The following is a 17,041-nucleotide window of genomic DNA, read 5'->3' as shown; positions in this document are numbered from 1 at the left end:
CCCCTATTACCATGGTGGATTTGATGGAGAGACAAGAAGTTATCGCTAGGGCCCAAACGTACATGGCTACAACTCATAAATAGGTACTCACTTTTCTTAAGACATTAACTGATCGATTGCCACAAGAGCCGCGACATCCCCTGGAGCCAACAAGGAACGCATTCAACGCACCCGGAGAAGGTACTTCAGCGACGCGGGCATACATGGACCTGATCAAAGAAGCGATGAGCGGCATACTCGATCTCCTCATCAAGATAACATCATATATGAGCGGTCCTGTCATCGAGACTCCTAAACTGGGGACTGATCCTCACAATGATCCTCCTCAATTCAATAGTTTCACTATGAACTAGAGGCCGGTGGATCAGGAATCGGCTTCAGTGGAAGGCTTATGCGAACTCTTACACCTCTCGAAGAATCAGCGGGCGGAGACATTTGATGCAATCAACCAGAGGAAGGTCACAATCGTGCCCTACATGTTACCGCACGCATCAAGGATTCAGAGTTCAAGAGGGCCCTTATCGACACAGGAGCGTCTTCGAATGTTATTACTCTTAAGACTCTCAGGACAGCCAAGGTTCGCCCAGAAAAGATCGTACGGAAGCCTACTACAATGACAGACTTCGAGGGAAACTAAAGCAACACGTACGGGTGTCAACCTAAATTTATCTATAGGGCTCGTCCAGTCAAAGGTGAAATTCGAAGTCATAGAAAAAGATCCAGACTACCACATGATATTGGGGAGACTGTGGCTTCATGACAGTAGGATTGTCCCTTCGACATATCACCAGTGTCTGAAGACTATGCTGAATAAAGAAGTCGTTCGTATCCCTGCATCGCTGTCTCCCTATGCACCGATATGGGAGTGGAATTGTTTGAACCAATAGAATCTCCACAAGAAGGATTATACAAAGTTCATTGCATCCCACTCCCCACGTGGGGCGTCAATTCAGGAGGAGGACCGACTCGCATCATTGAGGGCTAAGCCCCACGATGCATCTTTGCTAACAAGGCATTCTTCTTCATCCGGTGAAGCCGCAACCCACACTCACTTTAAGAGGGAACGAACTTTTGTGGAAAGTCTGACCAGAAAAAGAAAACCGTATACAGACGCCGCTGTTAGCAATGAGCAAGAGAGACTGTTACCTAGTCTCCCCGCCCAACGGAATGCTACAACAACGACGATCCACAGGAAGAGATGCTGGATGCTCCACCACAGCTGCAAGACGGCACCAACTCCACAACTGATGAGCTCAAAATCGTTAACATCGGGAATGAGGAATCTCCTAGGCCTATCTCCACCAGCTCAACCTTGTGTACAGATGAACGCACGAAGCTTGTACAACTTCTCAAAGAATACCAGGACATATTCGCTTGGACGTATGAAGAAATGCCCGGTCCAGAAAAATTGGTCACCCACCATATACATGTCATACCTGGAGCCAAGCTGATCAAGCAATCTCCAAGGAAATTCAGACACCAGTCAGAAGAGCAAATCAAGACTGAGATTCAGAAGTTTCTTGCTGCTGGCTTCATTAAGCTCATCCATCACCCGACCTGGTTGGCTAATGTGGTCCCGGTGAAAAGAAAGACTGAAAAATCAGGTGTTGCGTGGATTTCAAAGACTTGAACAAATGCTGCCCCAAAGACGATTTTCCTCTACCTAACATTGCATGTTAGTAGACTCCATCAGCGGACACGACATGTTCTTCTTCATGGATGGATGTAGCGGGTACAATCAGATAAAAATGTACGAGCATGACACAAGTAAGACAGCTTTTCTAACTCCTCTTGGAAATTTTTATTATACTGTAATGCCATTTGGTTTAAAGAATGTCGGTGCAACGTATCAACGCTCTGTGACGGCAATCTTCTACTGGAGCCGATACCTCAAGGGAGCAGCCTCAAGAAGATAACGATGTTTACACGTCATGTCGAGAAAGATCCGGGCGAATCACTCTATCAAACGATGTTGCATCTATATCGTGCTATGTTGGGGAATCTGCGCTTTTGGTCATCCTATGGACTTCGTGAAGCTATTGAATGCTCATATACAACAGCATCTGCCCTGCTAGAAAGAACCAGTTTCGCTGAAGCAACAAGAGGAAATCCACCGAGATACAAACATCCTGCGCGTCCAAAATTGCCAACTTTAACTCTAGTACCACATGCGCGACTGCCACAATAATGAAACAACGTCCAAGATATTCCATATCTGGATCGACAGTAACTACATCAGTGAGAGACGCTTTCAGAATTTGTCTCCCGTGGAAGAAGTAGTTGCGTTACCAAAGGAGATTGCACCTGGGACTTAAGAGGGTGCCAAGTTCGTGCAAGTTTCCACCACGTCTCTCCCTGCCAGTCTCTTCTGATCATAGCTGCTGCCAAGAACCCTCGTCGATTGATACCATCCAGGGATACACCATATCAACGACCACTACGTACAAAAGACCCATCGGGCATACAAGATGGAGCTACGTAGACCACGCTTGGGGACTGAGGCTCAGCATGAAATTCCTTCGCCCGTCAGCCAAGAACTTCTTCAACATAAGAGAAATGGTCAATCAAGAAGCATGTAATTCGCAAGGGGAAACCAAATTGAAGAAGAGGCCGCTTCAACACTCTCTCCAACAGAAGCCGCTTCAACGCTCCCTCCAACAGAAGCCGCTTCAACGCTCTTCAGGACCTGCTCACTCCAGAAGCTGCTTGAACGCTCTCCAGGACCTGCTCGCTCCAGAAGCTGTTTCAACGCTCTCCGGGACCTGCTCTCTCCAGAAGCTGCTTCAACACTCTCTGCAAAGAAAGCACGCGGTGGGTCCCACGTTCGAGCGAAGCAGACAACAAGGCCAGTGTTTGGTCAAGGCAGCAAGGCCGGTGTTTGGTCGAAGTAGCAAGGATGACACTCGAGCAAGCACATCCACCGTACGAGCAAACCAAGCACGCGGTGGGTCCCAAGTTCGACCGAAGCAGGCACGCAGTGGACCCACGTTTAACCGAAGCATGCACAGCAAGTCCACGTTCGATCAAGCAGGAACATAATGAGTCCCACGGTTGAGCGAAGTAGGCGGGCCCACATGCCTATCAAACAGGTGCAACATGGCCGACTCTTGACCGAAGCAAGCTCGACTGAAGCAGGCATAGCAAGGACGGTCGAAGCAGGCAAGACCGACATTTGAGCGGAGCAAGCCTGAAGTATGATCTCGACCGAAGCAGGCATAGCAAGGTCGATCGAAGCAGGAAAGACCGACACAATGCTAGGGGAACGCTCGCCTGGACGCCTCTTAAACGTGACATGCTCCAAGGACAGGACGACCTGTCTCTCCTGGTAATATCTAACTTTGTCTCATAAGTTTTATCTTTATTTGTCACCATCTAATGCCTACCCCAGAATAGTGTAACCATTATGTGCTAGGCAGGGGACTTAATGTTGATGGTGGATTTTTATTTAAGGCTAAAATTGTAAAAGCCAAGTTTAATATGCTGACATCATGTAAAGGATAAAGCTATTTTGAGTGATGAATACTTCTTCACTTTATTCATTCATCTAGAATGGAGCATGTGGCAACAATCCCTGTGAATTAAGTACACCCAGAACGGAGAATGTAGCAACATTCCTGATTTTCTGTGGATTTATAGCATTATTAATTAATGATTCATTAGCCTTGTATTTCCTGTGTTGTTCCCGGGAACCCTCACTATTGGTGCGGCATGACGACTGAGTGTTGCTCCTAACAGAGTAACATGAATATCCAAGTGTCAATAGTAAGGCATGCACGAAATACCCGTACAGGCTATCTCTCGGTGTGTTATACTAGCCCGATTGAGCAAAGTCTCCCGGTGTGTTATACTAGCCCGATTGAGCATTCCTCTCGGTGTGTTATACTAGACCCATTGAGTATAAATCTGGACTGCCCGTATCGGTCTCAGAAATAATCACGACCACGCAGGTTGGCCGCATGATTTAACCAGCCTAGACGATCCTCAGCAGGAGCAGGATACCACCACAGTGACCACCAGCGGGTCCGGTTATGCCCTGGCTGGTCGAACGCATGCATTTCCCCCAAATATCCACCAAACGCCATCCCTGAAGAGGGATGGTCGAGCAGGTGTGGAGTGGTTAACATGCGCAGGACTGTCAAAACACATTCTCAGAGAGGTCGTGACCGTCCAACTTCGCAAGCACGGTTGGACGGCTTGGATCGCCCCGCGATCGATCGGTGAAGTGTTGGTACGCACATTGGCGGGCCCGCTTTCCACCTACCTGATCGGTTCTCTCACGGCCAAGCCATGGAGCAATAAATGATTTCCCAAACATGGATGGCGTGATGCTTTAAGAAACCCTGGAAATCCAAATTGATCACAACCATCCAACTTCGCAAGCATGGTTGGATGGCTTAGATCAAGCCCATGACCGGGGAGTAAGCATACACATGCTCACCGTCGGCCCAATGTGGGCCCCACAAAATCAGTCTCCCCAAGGGAGGAGCGCAACTCATGAAACCGATCGGTTGAAGTTGCCAGCTCACGACCGATCCAAAACCCTAATTAGGGTTTGCGACACTACATAACTATCGCAGTTCGATCACAACCATCCATCTTCGCAAGCTTGGATGGATGGTGTATATATGGACTTAAAAGGTCCCAAACATGTCAACACGGTCACCGTGGGCCCTCCTTTGCATGGAGCCGGTCGACCTAGACAAACTAGGACTCGACAGACTCGAAAGCGTGCCCAAAAGTGGCATGTCGTGCGCTTCCAAATCCTTTGCGGCATGGGATTTCTGTTGCAAATCAATCTCAGCCGCTCCTCTTTGCCTGTCAAATTGAGTGGCTTAGATCATATCTTCATGTGACAGTGAGGTATGGACGTGTAAACCGGCAAGCCGTCTACACGCATGCCTGGTCGGTCCTGCCTAAAACACCTCCCATGCTTGGTTTCGACCAAGCTAAAGAGTGATGCTTGCGCACCTCTTCAAAACCCTAAAAATTCATCAACGGTCGTAGATGAGCGTCATAAGATCATCTCGTCCGTCCAAGTTTACCAGCTTAGTTGGGAAGCCCTGGCTAGGAGTTAAACGACCAATGAAGCATCCCCATGATCACCGTTCGCCACTCTTCCACATAGAGTGATCGGTCAAAGCATGGCTCGCCCATGCAGCCTTCAAACGATCACTCGAAGATGGTTAGACGTGATGCTATTTTAAGACGCTTAATCGTGACTTACTCCGTTAATCTTTAAAAACAGTGATGCTTCATACATGATGGATATATTCGATGCATAGAATACACACGATATTTCATAAATATCGATTTCCCAAATAACTTAGTTATTTAACCTAGCATTGTATGCTATCTTCTGTGGGTCCCACGATCCACACAATCGAGACATCAAGTATGTCACAAACTGGGGGATACTTACTGGGGGTATTGGTCTGGCGGTTTACAGCGTGCAGCGTGCAACGCGCCATCACAAGAACGTGTCAAGAAGACACGGACGGTTAGTGATGATGGGAGAAGTGGGTTTATACCTGATCGTAACACACTAACACGACTCCACTGCTCCATCACTCCACTTCCTCCACTTCCCACGAGAGACGAGGGATAGGCACAATGACTTGTATAAATAGGTTCTCCTCCCTATTTCCAAAACAACAAACAAGATAGAAACCAAGTGTTGGTACAACGTATTTGATAGACACATTTTTGTGTCTGAAATTGTCCTCAATGTCTGTATTGTTAAAACTCGATTTTTGTACTCATTATGGTGTTTTATGTGTTTGTAGGTATTTTTGGAGAAATAAACTTGTGTGGAAAAAGTTGCTCGAAAAGTGCTATTTGGACCCTTAGAAGAGATTTGCTATTCGGACCCCTACTTTGGATAAGGGGCACCTCAACTGATAAGGGGCACCCACATGATATTCACACCCAAGCAGCTGGATAAGGGGCAACCCTATCTTCTTCGTTTGAATTCATTTTTTGGTGGGAAACTAGTTTTTGAAACCCGAGAATTTCCAGTAAAGATTTTTGCGAGTTTGAAGGAGATTCAATCGATGGAGTTAGTTGTGAATATCCTGTTTTGACTAAACAGGATTGGTGTGTGTGTTAGAATAGCAAAAGTTGGGCTGTGTGCGTGGGAATGAAGTGAAACAGAATTGGAGAGACACACGGGATTCTGTTGGAGTTTTTTCGGAAAGTTCGAGCGTGTCTACAACATGTTGGCTCACCATTGGACGTGTAACAGAGTGTATTGGAGTGTGTCTGCATCAATAGAATGTATGAGAAGGCAAGAATGAAAAGAATATTATCCCGAATTATTTTTATTTACTGCCGAATGATGGAAAGATTTTCGTCAGTAATGAGGTGTTATTCTTGGACCTGTTGAGTATAAATAAGAGGTTGGAGTAGCAGAGAGGGGGGATGGAGAGTCTGGGGGATTGAACAGAGGCTTAGAATCGAGTTGCAGACAATCACCATTGTTGCAACGAAGAAGAAGAGGAAGAACACAAAACAGCACATATAGACAGTCGCAGAAACCGTTGTTTTTACTTTCAAATTTGATATCTTTGTAACAATTTTTGTAACACTTAGTCCAGTTCGCAACAGTCTGTTAGTGTTTCTTTGTAACAGTGAGTTCTGTAACAGTTATAATTGTTACAAACACACTGCTTTATACCTTTTCTCCTTGCAAACACCTTTTTGAGCAATGAAGAATTCCTTTGAGAGTGTTTTCACCATATGGAGCTAGAACCCATCACTGGGACGACGGAGGAAGCTGTTTTTCACCCATGTGGTAATTCTATTTAATTCCTTTATGACTGTTTGCAATATTATAATTGATTTATGATTTTTCTTGATTATTTGTGATTTCGTTTGATGTCACATGCTTAGTCTTAGGTAATTTTGATGTGTCATGCTTGTGATTTACATATAATTCTCTATAAAATCTACCTTGGCAAAGATTTAGAGTCGATGTTTGTTATTTTATGAGCTTTAATTGTCCGGAATTAATAGTTGAACTGCATGAATGTGAGGATTGGTGGAATCCCGAGTCCCAGTCATCTCTTCATCCCATCATGATTTTTGTATATATTTTCCTTATTTTTGTTATGAAGTTTTAAAACAAATTATCAACAAGTCTGAGTGAACGAATCATCTTACTACAACATCATTGAAAATAATCATCAATTTTTGGCGCCGCCGACGCGGATTTGTTTATAGATTTGTTTTTAGGTTTTATTTTCTTTATTCTTTTTTACGCGTTTTGGTATTTTTGTTTGCTTTTCAGATTTGGAGCTAAGCTAAAGAAAAAGAAAAAGTGTTGAAAAGCCCAAAAAGGAAAGAAAAGAGAAATCCAAAAGGAGTGAAGAAGAAGATTTTGTATATTATTTTATTTTTATTTATTTTTTTAGAAATTGTAATTAAGGTTTTTATTTTTGTAATCTTTTATTTTTGGACATTTTTTTTTCGGACATTGAACATTGGACTTTATTTTTAAAACCCTAAGGAAGGGTTGGTTTAAATATAAACTGCACAGGGAAGGACAACAGTTACGATACTATCTCGGCCCCTCGGGTTCGTACACTGACATCGGAGTCGGTGGCCCGAGTCGAATTCAATGGTTCATCCCCCGTCTGGAACGGGAGGTAAGAATTCTAAATAGCCGTGAATCCCCTGTCAGCGGGTTTACTGGATGATTTTGTATGTATATATGTTGAGGACCTGAAATCGGATTTAATTTTCTAGTAAAGGGTAAGGCCTGGACAAATCAAGATAAGGACTCGGATTTCATCACCGTTTCCTTCTTGCCCGCCTTAGGAAAACGTAACCTACGCGAACCTAAGCCTTAAAATTTGGACTAGAACGAGACCGATAGGGTAACGAGCTTAATAGGAAAGTCGTTCGAAAAATATTGGTTGCTCTATTGAGCATACTTCGAAGTTCATGATGGTTTCTGTGAGTTGAATACGCCTCCTTGTAACGCCGATGGGGCCTTGGGTATCAAATCTCCATGCAGCTTCCCTCGTCTCAATTCAACTTACTTTAACTCGGATTGATTCCAGAAAGGTTTGCTCAGATTGTAACGAATTTCTTTTCAAAAGAATAGAAGATGGTCTAGAAACAATCTAAGGGAGCCATCATGCTTTTTGTTTGCTAGATAAAATAGGCTTGTTGTGGTCGAGTCAGCCTTCTTTGTGCTTGTTTAGAATTCCCTTGCAGTTAGGATGCCAAACTGGTATTATAATAGCCTTCAGAATGAATATGATTATCCAACTGAACAATATGGACATTATTCTTTTTATGACCATAATGTGAATAGTGGTTGGGAACGCCAACCTTTTGAAGGTTATGGGTCATACCATGGTGATCCCAATTACTATCCACACGTGCATCAGTCATACGAGCAAGAAGATTATAGTACTAGTTCTTCGTCTCTAGGGGATACAATCAAACTTTTGAAAAGTAGTCCTTTTTATGATCCATCTGTTCCTATTCCTTCTTTAGAAGAGTCCCTCAGGGGTTTAGCTGAGTCGACATGTAAGTTAGCTTAATCGACATGTAAGTTATTTGAGGTGAATAACGTTGTTATGGACGAAAGAACTAAAACAACGACTGAATCCTCTTTAGAAGATATCCTCAATAGGTTAACTGAAAACTTAGATCCAACACTAATGGATCTTTCTTTGGAAGAGACCCTTGAGAGGATAGATGAGTCGACACTTAGACTTGAGTTAGAGATGAACGAAAGTATTGCTCGAAATAACTTGAATTGCCAATATAGTGTATCCAATAATACCCTTGAGAATGAAAATAGTTATTCACATAATCAAGATAAAGAGGTTAGAATTGGTAACACTACTTGTTTAGATGAGGTTCGATCATTTTCATTTTATTATGACGATGATTGTAATGAGGATAGTATTGATGAAGAATCTGTAATATTTAGGCATAGTGATAAGGAATCTGTTACTCCCAATGAGCTTTATAATGATAATGTTAATTCTAGTACAAATCCAAATAATTTTAATAATTATTCACCTATTCAAAAGGACGAGGATTTGACTAAAAATATCCCCGTTTTAGACAATGCAGTATTTCCTTTTCACGAAGCCAACGAAGGTTTAGAGGAACGAGTTTATTTTGAGTCTAGCGATTTAAAAACAATAGTGTTAGACAAAGAAAATGAACCCGTAGAGATGAGTGAGGATGAACCAGACTTAGAAGAATCAATTGACTATTTTCAGGGATCTGATGACCAAGAAATTAGGGAAGTTGTGACTAGTCTTTCTAGAGACACAGAAAACTCTAAGTTTGGGGGTGATTATCATTCTCCCTGTGCTTTAACTCTTAGAAAGTTCCCTCGTGTAGGAATTGACATTTGTGCCTCAACCATCTTACAATATTATCTTCATACACGTTTTCCCGAACCTAATGATGTCCAGAAAGAAGCTCAGTTGTTAGAAACCCATCCTATGGTTGATGTGGTTAACCCAGGCTATGAATACCAAGATTGACTTTGTTTTCCCACCAAAAACTTTCCTTCCAATTGTGGGAACTTATGATTTTCAGATGTGTCGGTTATTAAGTTTTGAGACTAACCTTAATTACTTTAGGAGAATAGGGTCGACATATTTGCTTAAGGAAGACCACCATCTCATTGTGGTCAGCTGTGTGATTCAAATATGATTGACTTAGAGGATCCCCAATTAGTCAGGTTATTATTTTCTTCTAAGTTTTTACTTGAGTTTTTCCAGACTCTAATACCTGAATCGGATCTTAGCTACGAGGAAATGCAGTCCACGAAAATATTTTATCTAGACCCAGTTATAGAACCTGAACCTGAACCACAGCTAAATGTAGTTGTATTAAACAGGAAACTAGACAAGGGTGTGCTTTATTCGTTAATTTTCTTGGCATGTTGCAGTTTCCTTTTACTTGTGATAGCCTTATTTGGTTTTGGTGATCCGCAGTTATTCCGGCTATTACTTTATGATTCTATAAGGTAACTAATCCTTTCTTAGTCTGGCTGAAGACTTTAAACTTAGCACTTCTTAGGAGGTAACCCATGCTCATGCAACACGGTAATATCTTTCCTGAACTCTTTTGCTTCAAGTGGTAACAGTTTCTCCTTGTTCATGCTTTTAATTTTATCTTTAGAACATTGAGGACAATGTTAGATTTAAGTTTGGGGGTGAGGAACAACTTTTTAGTCGCATTTATGAAACTTCTAGCGTCACATAGTATCCGGTTAGATAAGTTTACATACTATTTCTCACCGAAAAGATAGAAATTGGAATGCTAGAGATAACAATCTTTTGAGACATTAGAGAAAAAGACATTGAGATCTTTAAAATTTTGGAGAGAACTTGTTCCTTTTAGAGGGTAACCGTGATAGACCTAACCATCCATGATGGAAAGGCGAGTAGGTCAGGAAATTCCAGAAAGACAAAGCAACCTCACAATGTAGTCTTAGTTACTGGAATACGACTCTCTCTCAGTAGAAACTTATCATCATCAACAAGCGGAGCGACATCAAAATCTATGAAGAAATTTGAAGACGTTTAAGGTTTAGAAGCAACAATAGAAAATAATAATTCAAAAATCAAAGTTGAAGACTTAGTTACAAGAAGTTATAAGAGCAAATGATATAAGTTGTTGGAATTCATGTTAGCAAGACATTACAAGTGAGAAGATCCAAGATATAAAGTCATTCTCTCATGTCCATGTAAATTTTGTCTCGTTTTTTTTGTTCAAAAAAAAATGAAAAAAAGAAAAAAAGAAAAGAAAGAAAAGTCATCATTACATTCTTTTTGTTCTATAATTAGGTTTTTCTTCAATAAGGCCATAGGGAAGTAGAAATCTATAAGGAAGTTTCAAGCAAGAAATTAAGGAGAAAAGTTAAATTGTCAAGGTTCGAGAGTTTATCATCAACAGTTGAAGCCGAAGAAGACGTTGTTTCTACTGAGCATTATGAGAGAGTCGAAGAAAGATGCATATTGGTTGCTTTGTTAATCCGCTTTCCATCTGGCACAAGATCTTTCTAGCACTGGTTCAACTCATCACACGTAATTAGTCCAGCTGTGTAGCAGATGTCCCTCTCATCTTTATCTCTCTCATAATCTTATCCAGCTGTAAAGCGGATGTATCTTACAATGTTTATCTAGCTGTGTAGCGGATATCTCTTTATCTAGCAGTGTTGCGGATGTGTCTCCCCTTTTCTTTAGTCAGCTTTAGAGCTGGCACCTTTAATTTCTCTGGCAATTCTAGTTACGTGGAGATAGGTTGAGAATATGTATGTTCTCATAGCTCTTTGGATACTTGTGACCAATTAGAAGTCATGGTTTTGTGGGTACACCTCTGGTAAACCCTCCGGAGACAACACTCCGCCGCTAGGGCCACCTAGCGGTTTAACGGCTTGCTGCACGTGCTAAGTGTAGTAATTTTATTTTCTTGATTAGATTTGCTCGAGGACTAGCAAATAATAAGTTTGGGGGTATTTGATAGACACATTTTTGTATCTGAAATTGTCCTCAATGTTTGTATTGTTAGAACTCGATTTTTGTACTTATTATGGTGTTTTATGTGTTTGTAGGTATTTTTGTAGAAATAAACTTGTGTGGAAAAAGTTGCTCAAAAATTGCTATTTGGACCCTCAGAGGAAATTTGCTATTCGGACCCTGTAGGATCAGAATCTCGCAACGACAATATTTCAGCGAAATTATCAACAACAAAACACAACAACGTCGCAGCACAATTTCAGAAATGATATAATAAACGACGTCAGCTAAAATCATGAGAAAGATGTGATGATCCTGCGAAAATTAGAGAGTTTGCGAGATTAACATTTGTAAGATTGCGAGAATGTCGCAAGCCATATCCGAAAATAAAGGACAGATTAGCTGTCATCCACTATGTATTTCCCTATAAATAGTCGTTCAAGTTGTAAAGAAAAGAGAGAGGGATCTTTTTGAGTAAGAAACAAGTAAATAGGAGAGAGAAAGTCTAGAACAGAGGTCATTCTTGATTCCTTTATCTTTTCTTGTAAGAACATTCAAAGATTGATCAATAAAATTAAGAGTGTAAATCTAAAAATGATTTGAGTAACAATGAAATCATATGAGGGGTGTAGTGTAGGATCTCCTGCAACTACATAATGACGCTAGAAACAGGGACGCATCGAAGATTATTCTAGAAAAAATTGAAGATTAATATTGAGATTTGTAAAGATTCGGAGTGATTGATTAAGAATTTTACATAATTTCTTGCAATCCGTTAACATTGAAGAAATGGCTAGGAGAAGAAATACATCAGAACAACCAACCACTGTTAGAAGAAGCAAGAGAATTGCTGGAAGAGAAAGAAGTGAAATGGGAGAATCTACTAGAATGGAGAAAATAAAATTCAACCACCAATTCAACAAACACTAGTACAAGGGAGGAATACATATTATGATAGGGTGAGTATACACACTTGGCAATCAAATTCGGCAGAAGAAGTAGACGAAGAGCAACAAACCAGAAACTATAGACATGCAGAGAGAAATCAAGAAGCATATGAAGGAATAACTCATGGAGATGAAGAAATTGGAGCATTAGAAACGTTGAGACGAAGAATACATGAAGAAAGAAGAGATGAGGCAGAAGAACGTGCAAATCTAACAAGGCAAAATGACGAATTGAGGATGGAAAATATGAGACTACAGAATAGAAGATCGAGAAGCATTACAAAATCATATTCAATATCGACTAGAAGAGAAATGAGGAGAAACTCACCCACAATCAATGCTGGAAACAATATTCAAGAAGAAATATCAAATCCTAATGAAGAAAACCACGAAAATAGAGAAAGAGCTGATGATCGTTGCGTTCCATAAAATGAAACTTTTGATGATAGGCAAAATGATAGAAATCAAGAGAATGGACAATGTCAGGGACGAAATGATCAAGATGGCGAAGGAAATCGAGAGGAAGGAAGAAGAATTTTACATGAAAGAGAAACTCAAAGAAATCAACAAACGATTGAAGAAGAAATTGAAAGACATTATGCTGAACAAGCGCGTTTAATTTGCGAACGTGAAAGATTGAGAGCGGAAATGGAAGAACAAGAGCTTCAGGAGACAATTCGCCAGAACAATCACGACAATCAAGAAAGAAGGCGTACACAAAACCGGAATAACGGTAATATCAATGAAGATTACAATAGAATAAAGAGAATGGATGAAAGGCAGCGAATGGAATTAATAAGGAATGAACAAAATCATGAAGGGGAAATGAGAGACATAATCATTTGCGAATTCAAGATAGAGATGAAGAACAAACTCGCAGAAGAAGACGAGATGAGAATAATGAAGAAGAAATGCAAAATTTCGCGAGAGAAGAAAGACATGAACGCAGAAGAAGAGAGGCGAAATTAAAAAGACCAATGGATCAAAATTCAGGTGTAAATAAACAAATCCTTAAAGAATTAGAAGAAATTAGAGGAATGCTAAATAATAGAGGAGAAGTAGGCAGAAGACAATTGGATGAAGCAATAGAAGAAGCTGCGAAAACTCCATTTACAAGGGAAGTACAATTAGGAGGAATACCACCGAAATGCAATTTGCCCGCATTAACCAGCATTTTTGATGGAACAACTTGTGCAATTCAACACATTAAAGCCTATGTGAGGTGCATGTTGCAATGGGAAAATCATGATGTCGTATTGTGCAAATATTTCGCATCCATCTTAACAGGAGAGGCGTTAAAATGGTTTGAAGGTCTACCAAAGAATACAATAACATCCTTCAATCATTTGAAGACTACATTCCTAGGGGCATATATAAGTAATAATTCTTCGCGACCTGGTATAGAAGATGTGTTTGGATTAAACCAGAGGATTGGTGAAAGTTTGAAACACCTGACTAAAAGATGGAGAACAATGTGTAGCGAAATGGCTGGCCGTGTAGATGAGAGATATCTTATATTATCAGTTATCAATGCTATGTTTGCAACAAACCTATTGTATGTCCAAATTTTTAGAGTCAAGAATACGATCATAATGACTGAATTGCGAGAACTTCAAGAAGAATACATTGCTCTAGAGGAAAGGCAAAATTAAATGGAATCATATCCAGTTGCGAACACCAACTCACAAACAGAGAATGCAAGCTTATTACCCAAGCTAATAAACACAGTAGCGAATACTTCACAAGTACAACAGAAGAAGGTGACGGGTAACAATCAACAGAAACTGGTGGCTATGGGAAGCCGAGATCAAGAGGAGTATGAAAGAGAAAGAAATTTATACAATCGTGGTGGAAATAACAAGATTCAAAGACTCGATCAACCACAAGAAACTTATGGAGGTGAAAGACAAAATAATAATAGAGGACAAGGAGGTTACAAGGTTGTATGGGAAGAAATCAAGATGCCGCCTCTAAATGCAAGTGTGGAGAAAATATGGGAAGCTATAATTTTGATGGAGAATATACCAACACCATGGAACATGGGAACGGAACCACCTTCAAACCACAGAAGTCATGAGTTCTGTTCTGATCATAATTTTCATGGACATACAACAAATGATTGCAGAAATGTAAAAAGAATTATTCTGAGAATGATAGATCAAGGAAAACTAAACCACTTTTTGGTAGGGCCCCCATAATCTCAACCATTGCCACCACCACCACCAGAGCATCACAGAGTAAACACGGTGAAAAAGAAGGAAACATTCTTCATAGAAGTTGGTGCAAAAGCAAAGAATCTATTCTGTCACTCTATCGTACATTCGCACAAGATAATTGAAGATTTTCATGACAATGTTTTAAGTAGAGTGTTCGCAAGAGATAATGATGGAAGAGAAGTTATGAATATCGCGAAAATCTCACCACTAGAGGAATGGCAGAAACAGATCATTTCTTTTACCGCAGAAGAAATCCCCGAAGGTGAAGAGGTACATGATAATCCATTGGTAGTAAAATTAGAAATTAATCCAAAACCGAAAGAAGATGAGGATGATGAAGTTGAAGATTCATGGGCAATAAATAGAATTCTAATCGATACTTGAAGCTCTGTGAACATCTTATTTTATCATACTTATAAAACTATGGGAGGAAGAGATGATGATCTTATACCATCAACATATAAGATATATGGTTTTAATGGTACTGCTAACAAGCCTAAAGGAGAGGTTACTATGTGAATTCCATTGAAGGGAATATCTTCCGAAATCTTATTTTGTGTCGTTGACGTAGAATCACCCTACAATGTGTTAATTGGTCGACCTTGGTTACATGGGATTCTAGGTGTAGCTTCAACTTTCCACCAATGCATCAAATTACCTCACCCCCAGTGGTGTAGGAATCATAAAGGGAGATTGGATTGAAGGAAAGAGCTGTTACGAAACTGAGATAGAATCTTGCGAAGGAAGAGCAAACAAGAAGGAAAACTGGTGACACAAAACCAAAGATACACATAGAAGTGAGAGGTTGATGGTGGATGCAATCGAAAGAAAAGAAGAAAAGATGTTGTGAAACTAATGCTAGCTCTGAATAAAAATTATGAACATACCACTACCAAGGAAGCAGTAGCAGAAAATAATAAAGAAGCAGAGGATGGCAAAGGTAATAAATACAAGAAATGTATGAATGATTAAGTTGTTGCGACACTCTCGCAACAAGTAAAATTCTCAAAAATACATTTTATTGAATGACAAAATTGAGATTGCGAAATCCAAATACAATATGATGATGTGCGAGACTCTCGCAGAGATAATGAATTTTACAGAAGACAATCAGAGAAAAATGACAAAAGAGAAAGGGGCAAACCTTTATGGCGTACACCCTAGTTCGCGAATGCAATTTCGCAAGAGGCAAATGTAAGACCTAAAGTACGTCATATAAGGGGGTACATGTTGCATGGCTCGGGGAAAGGCTACATCGCCACCGGAACCTGAGTCATGGAGATTTGGGGTCAATAAAGCCCATCAGGGAGAGGCACCTTGGATTCTCATCTTAAGCATATGACTTAGGTTAGGTGACTAAGGTAATAAGGACTCTCCCAAGGAGTGCAGATCTGATCAAGGCACCGAGGTACACGGTTGAGTCAAGAGTGCCAGGGACGTTTGAAGTGTACTTTTCCATTCTTGACAAGTCTTGACTTATACTGCACTCGGCCTGAAGAAAACCCCACTTAGGGTGCAGTCTCGTAACCATAAGCCCTATAGGTAGAAGGGATAAGAGGCTGCAAAAACAACTGGTTGTTTTTAAGACTGGATGGGAGGAGGTAACCTTGTATGGTAGAAGTACGCCTCCTTGAAGGGGCAACCAGGGGGGAGATAAGGGCGGCACCCTCCATTAGGGAGCTGATAAGTGTCTTAAGACTCAAATGTCATGAGGCTTTTTATTCGCAAGGGTATTAAGTCTTGTCATATTTGTGCAACAATCCTGAAGAGGCAATAATACAAAAGAAAAAGATAAGACGAGATCAATGGGTTTTCGCGAAATCGCAAGACGGCAATGTCATGGGGCTTTATTTTCGCAAGAATATTTAGGCCTGTCATATTGTCGCAACATTCCTGAAGAGGACACAATACAAAAGAAAAAGTTAAGGCAAGATCAATGGGTTTTTGCATGAAAGTGCAAGGATGTCCTGCGATTTTGTCGCAATGATAAGAGGTGGCATAATAAGACCTTTAATTAGAAAGGCAAAATAAGACCACACAGGAATGAGATTTTGAAAAGAATCAAAATTCACTTCGCATAAGATTGCGAAGTTATACATAATTAACTGCGAAATTGAGGCATAAAATAAGAAAAATTTATAAAATCTCTCATTTAGATACAAATAACAGAGGCAAGTATGGGAATGAATGAAATTAGAAAATGTCATTTGTTTCCATATGATATATTTACACAAAGATTCAAAAATTAATGATTATATTGATTAAATGTGTTTCAAGGAAGAATTGTTCTAATGAATGCAGGTCAAAATGAAAGAAACACAAATATACAGAAAGAAGGAATAAAAGTACAAGTATTACAGAGAATCAAAGAAAGAAACAAAGA

The sequence above is a fragment of the Papaver somniferum genome, chromosome 5 (genome assembly GCF_003573695.1).
Source record: "Papaver somniferum cultivar HN1 chromosome 5, ASM357369v1, whole genome shotgun sequence".
Taxonomy (NCBI): Eukaryota; Viridiplantae; Streptophyta; class Magnoliopsida; order Ranunculales; family Papaveraceae; genus Papaver; species Papaver somniferum.
Note: the sequence above shows the minus strand (reverse complement) of the source record.